Source organism: Festucalex cinctus, chromosome 3 (genome assembly GCF_051991245.1).
Source record: "Festucalex cinctus isolate MCC-2025b chromosome 3, RoL_Fcin_1.0, whole genome shotgun sequence".
Classification (NCBI taxonomy): Eukaryota; Metazoa; Chordata; class Actinopteri; order Syngnathiformes; family Syngnathidae; genus Festucalex; species Festucalex cinctus.
This window is the reverse complement of record NC_135413.1, coordinates 28,228,553-28,234,603: the sequence shown is the minus strand read 5'-3', so window position 1 is coordinate 28,234,603 and position 6,051 is coordinate 28,228,553.

Sequence of the window (6,051 nt, the reverse complement as noted above, 5' to 3'; positions counted from 1 at the left end):
CCTGATTTATTTTTTTGGGGGGGGGTGATGCACTTGAGATGCATATCCATCATGATGATCTCAGTAAGAAACCATTGTGGGAAAAAGTTGTACAGTAATGTCAATCATCCGGGTTAACAGATGCAAGATTCCCCTTAGACAGCTGGAGAGGAGCAAAACAATTCCCCAGTGAAAGCGAATCATGGCAGGCGATCACATGACTTATGAGCGTAGTAAGGAATATTCCCAGCGTGAAGCTCATGCATAACTTCAAATCCACTCATGACAGTGATGTTTTTTTTGTTTTTTGTTTTTTTAATAGGGTTTATGACTTTCCTCTTACACAGTAACTGATCTGTTGTCGGTGTCATCGATACAGCCATCGCATCATCTTCTCTCTTTCAAACCTGTCCCTTAACCCAAACACATGCCCTCACTCCGAGCCCCGATTAGCCAAGCAAATATAAATAGAGAACATATGGTATGGAGAAAAAAAAAAAAAAAAAAAAACATTAGCTCAGAGCCCACAAATTACACGAGGGAGTTAGTGTATAGTACACTCAGGATCATGGTGTTAAAAGTTTTTTGTGACAGACGGTACACATGTGGTGTTAAAGGCTTGAAAGTGGCTTGTAAGTAGCTATCAGCAGGCATTAGCTAATGAATCCTGAGCAAACAGTGTAGTAGTGTGACTCCTCTAAGGTCAAACGCAATCTGTTGCAACATGAAGAAAATAGGAGAAATCAACGTAATTTTGAAGGGTGATGTGCTATACAAGTCTCACTGTTGAAAGTATTGTGACGTAAGATGGTTGTTTTTCCTGAAAGAATTGTGGTCAAATCTCAAATTTCTCTTCATTTCACTGTACTGTTACAGTTTTGGTATCATTTTTTATATTCATTCTGATGACTGTTGCGTTCTGCACTTGCAGTGGCTCTGCTCGTCATACGTGCTGCCAAGGACGTTTGGTTTCCATGGGTCAGTTCATGTCAGACACGGAGCCTCCATGATGTGGCATCCCGCAGGGTTCTGCTCTCGGTACCATGTTGTTCTGAAATTGATGCTTCCTTGTAGACACATTATTAAAAAAAAAATAAATCAAAGCGAAGCGACCAGGCTACATTGGATTGGGTCACAGTCTGCTGCGTTTCTCCTCAGCTCTCGACATGTAACTTTTTAGGGATGATTGCTCTCAAAGTATGCGCTGCATTGATTTGTGCCTTTGTACACATATGATTTATTTTTATCCGAAACGGAGTTTTTTATTAATTAATCCCAAGGGGAAATTTGAGGTCGCTGCGGTCAAAGCTAATTCTGGGAAATTGATTTCTGATGCAAGCTCTGTTTAAAACCCATTAAGACCTAAAGCGCCTGGCAAAACATTCCTCTAAAACCTTTGGGTAACTTTAGAATCACACCCGAAAACCTGAAGTTTCCCTGGAAATTCAAAACTATTGACAACGCCGACTAAATAATTGATATGTCAGCCCCTGAAGCAGATAGAAACATAATTCCAAAAGTATTTTTGAGAGCATACGCCTGTGGCGTTCACACAACACTAAGTTCATTATAATAAACCAACAAACAACTGTCACATCTACGGGTATATTTACCTTCAACACTGGAGCGAGTGGTAATTATTTGTCGTCCATTCCCTTACAATGTCGTCAAAATTTTCAACATCCTCATTGTCTACTAACATATTTCTTAACAATATGCCACTGTCGACTGGTTACACTGTTTCGAAGTTCTCCTGCGGCGCCGTCAATCGTCATAATTTATTTCAAAACTCCCGCGAATCTGCGTCAGCCATAAATGCGCAAATAAAATTCCAGGACATGCTATCAGGCCCACGTCACCATCATGTGTATATTTTAATGCATTTCATCAGCGTAGAGACCAAGAATTCATCAAAACAGGACCAAAAAAATTCACACTGGCTGCAGAACAGACGCGTGCATTTTCCGTACGGACGCCGTAAGGATAGAACGCATTCAAGTCTACGTGTGAATTCGCACCAGCTGCGATGCGGTGCGTCTGCGTTGCGGAACGACTGATGCCATGCGGAAGGTTTCCGCAAGCATTCTATTTTTTCCATACGCTGCATGCACGGATTTTCATGAAGCTGAAGAAATTACAGGGGCCGGACAGGAAGTCGCGCATCTCGCATCAAAGGAAATCCGGTATATTTCAAAATAAAACCGTTTACATACTCGTTTTTTTGGGGAGGGAAGCTAGCTAGCTACATAGCATGACATGAGTTGGACATTTAAGACACTATTTAAACACAAAACGTACTTAGCCATGGTAGAAGTCCCAGAAATAATGTACAAAAAGCATATCGATGTGACAACAGGCAAGCGTGGCTATTGATTAAAAAATAGGACTCTATATACATGGTTGTTATCGCGTGAACTCAACTCTGCAGCGTGAACCCCACGTGACCTTGTGGTCTGGCGGATGCAGATTTCCGTACACGCAACGCATGCGGTGTGAATTGCAGTGCGTGCGGAAGCCGTACGGAAAACGCACCGCATCCTTTCCGCAGTCAGTGTGAATTGGGCGAAAGACGTGTCTGCTTTCCCCCGGTTTAAAAGTAGAAGAGCCCGAGAGCGCTCCCGGCTCTAATGGTAGAAATGCGGTAATGCGCTAATGGGTTAACTTACTTCACAGTAATAATTAGGGTCACATTCATCCGTTTTATTCAGTAGTTGGAAACCGCAATTTCTCAGTGCATAAAAAAGGTCTGAAAAGCTCCGTCAGTATTTGCCTCATCCGCATTGCTAAGAGTTAGAGAAATGCACAATTGTCAGGCCACAAAGCTGGCTATGATGTCATGGTCTTACAGTAGTAGCGCTGTCAAAATACACGAAGCTATGCAAGGCCGAGAGATTGAATCACTTGTATCCAGCTGCCTTTATTGTTCAGTTGCTCTTAGTAAACAGTAATCTTCTTCATTATTTTTGCCATAATGTGATGATTCATCACCAAGATGGCAGGACCGCCGCTTTGACCTTGTTTAATTGCTGTCTGCGGGGCTCTGACAGTCACTGCCTCGCTCAATGGGAGCAGGAAAAAAAGTTTGATGGAATACTGCGTTTAAAGACCACGGAGGAATTCTGCGGCTTATGAAGTCTCGTTGCGGCATTGGGAGAGGGGGGGCGGAAGCGTCTTTAGCCGGTGTTGGGGTGCGGGGGGAGCTTAATCTGCAATGCAAGCCAACACAAGTCTCAGGTGGCCGAACTCCTTGATCAGTGCACCATGAGAGCCACCTGAACGGACCAAGGAAGGGGGGATTGTGGGGTGGGAGGTTTGCGGTTTGTTATGGTAACTTCTCGAGTGACGCCGCTTTCTGCACCCCAGTGACTTCCATTCATGCTGATCCTCAGATGATCCAAACCTGTGACACCATGCACAGAAAGTCGCAGTCTAAATACTGCAGCTGTGACGAACAGGAATACCTTCCCAAAGTCTGTAACTTGTTAAGTTGATCTGATTGTCAAAGATGTGCAGACAAAATTCCTGTTTTTAGATCCCCTGCCGCTGTCTGTTCTCATGTTGCCATCTGTACGACATGCCAAGACGTTACAAGATTGCTTAACAAGGCTGTTAAAGGCAAGACTTTGACGTGTATCGGGGGTCGTAGATCACGATTATGACTGGAGAGTTCAAACCCATTGAACCGCGAGAGGGAGAGTGGCTCTGGAGTTGTTCCACTACTCCACTGAGTGCCTTACTTAAAGTTTGGTGCTCAGGTATGGGTGGGTGGGGGGTTGGGTGTTGGGGGTCGGGGTGTGTTCGGGGGTTTGGGGGCCGGGGGGTGGCGGGGGCCTGGGTCGTGGCGGGTGGCGGGTTTGGGTGGGGTGCGGGGGGGTCGTGGGGGGATGGGGCCTGGGGACCGGTGGGGCGCTGTGGGGGCCCGCCGGGCCTCGTTCTGCGGCCTTGGGCTCGGGGGTGTGGGCCGGGGGCTGGGGCGGGGGTGTTCCGGGCGTCTGGGTCGGCTCGCCGACCGGTGTCCGCTCGGGTGGCTTGGGGGTGGCCTTGGTTCTGCCGTGGCCTGGGGATTCCGGGGGGGGGGGGGGGGGGGGGGCGGTGCTCGCTTTGCTGGACCGCGGTTGACGGCTTCTTTCTTTGGTGGTGGTCCTTATGCCTGCCAGATCCATCGCACCAGCATCTACTGAAACTCAAACAGAATTTGCCTCTCCCTCCCACAGCCCCTTGAATCAGTGGGTGCTGGTGTCTGTGGATCTCACTTTGCTTTATCTATCCTTCCCTCCTTCCTCTCTTTAGTTTTTCCTCTGGTCACTTGAGATCTCAATTTATTGGAAGTTTGAGGTTTCTGGGGTTGGCATAAGACTCTGGTTTTGTAACCACGCAGGAGGGGTTTGGTTGGTGCTGGATTTCACTTTGATGGATTGGATGTACTGGCTTCTATGGATCTCACTACCTCATCGATCCTTCCCTCCTTCCTCTCTTTAGTTTCTCCTCTGGTCTCTTGAGATCTCGCTAATTTGTTGGAATTTAGAGGCTTCCGGGGTTGGCGTAAGACTTTGATTTTGTAACCATGGGGAAGGCAGGAAGTGTTTGGTCGGTGCTGGATTTCACTTTGATTTATCTTTCTTTTCTCTTTATTTTTTCTGACCTTTTCTCTGGTCTCCTGACCATTTGAACCTCACGACTCTGGCAAGATTCTGAAGTACCTGGTTAAGGTGAAGGGTAATGGGATATTTACAAGGTTTTAGGTGAATTAATGAGTATAAATTTCTACGTATTTGCACGCACACGCACGCGCACGCACGCAAACACACACACGCCAACGCACACATGCAAACGTACGCAAACGCACACACACAAAAAAATAATAAAAAAAATAATAAAGTTTGGTGCTCAAGCAGATTGCACAGATCACTATTCCCCTCGAAAAGAGACCACATCGTCAGTTTCGAGACGAATCCAAATCAAGATCTGCAAGCAGCTATTTGAACCGAAAACCTCAGGCAGACGTCCTAACCACACGATTCCCACAGAACAAGATAAAAAACACACACACACAAAGTTTCAAGAACAAATACAACATAGTTGTTTCAGTCCTGGAACATACTGAAATTGTTTCAATGACGTTTCATGCAGTCAGTTCAATGCTCCATAGAGAATCTCTCTGTGACTGGCAACAAGTCCAGGGAGTATTCTGCATCTTACCCTAAAATGCTTGGGATTCCCATCCTCCATCATTACATTGAACAATATGTATGGAAATGGGTTGAAGTGAAGGATTGATGGATGCAACGTTACGATTGCGGGAGAACTGGGAAACTTGACAAAAAAAATTGTTTCTTGTTTGTGGATAACGTAATGACGGTGACGTTGCATTTCCTGGACCGAATTGTACAACTCTGTAGACATGGTCAATCCTTGACATTGAAAGGACTGACGATCACTCTACCACTGAGCCATGCCGCCCCTTATCCACTATCTTATCCCAGGCAGGGCCTAGGCTCCAGGCGAGCTAGGCGGTCGCCTAGGGCGCCATCTTGTGGAGGGGGCGCCAAATTGCAGAAAGGGAAAAAAAATAAAATAAAAAAAAACTAACACAAAAAGCCCCCCCCCTCTCGTGTTTTCAAACATAAGATGTGTTATATAGCAAATATATTTTATTAAGTTCCTTTTTTTTATTACTTCTTTTTCAAATAAATGACTGTGAGTTTGACTGTGAGGACCTGCTGTCCTGGCGCCCTGAACCTGACCCGCTGCTGCCGATTACAGTGAATGAAAGGTAGGGGGAGGGGTCGTATATCATCTCAGCGTGTAGTGGCAGCACTTTAGAAAGATAGATAGATGGTTGGCACACTTGTGTTGTTTATACATTGACATCGACAACAATGAAAAGGTCCAAGCCTTCAGGTGCTGCATTAAGAAAGCGGCGAAAGGAGGAGGAGGAAAAACGGGCCCAGGGTAGAGGTATGTATGTCAGTCAATCATCATTGTTTATAAAATAAACACGAAAATAGCGTTAGCTTCTTAGCTTGCTTGTAACTTGTTTACCATTACATCACCATTGCACCATTACATCCA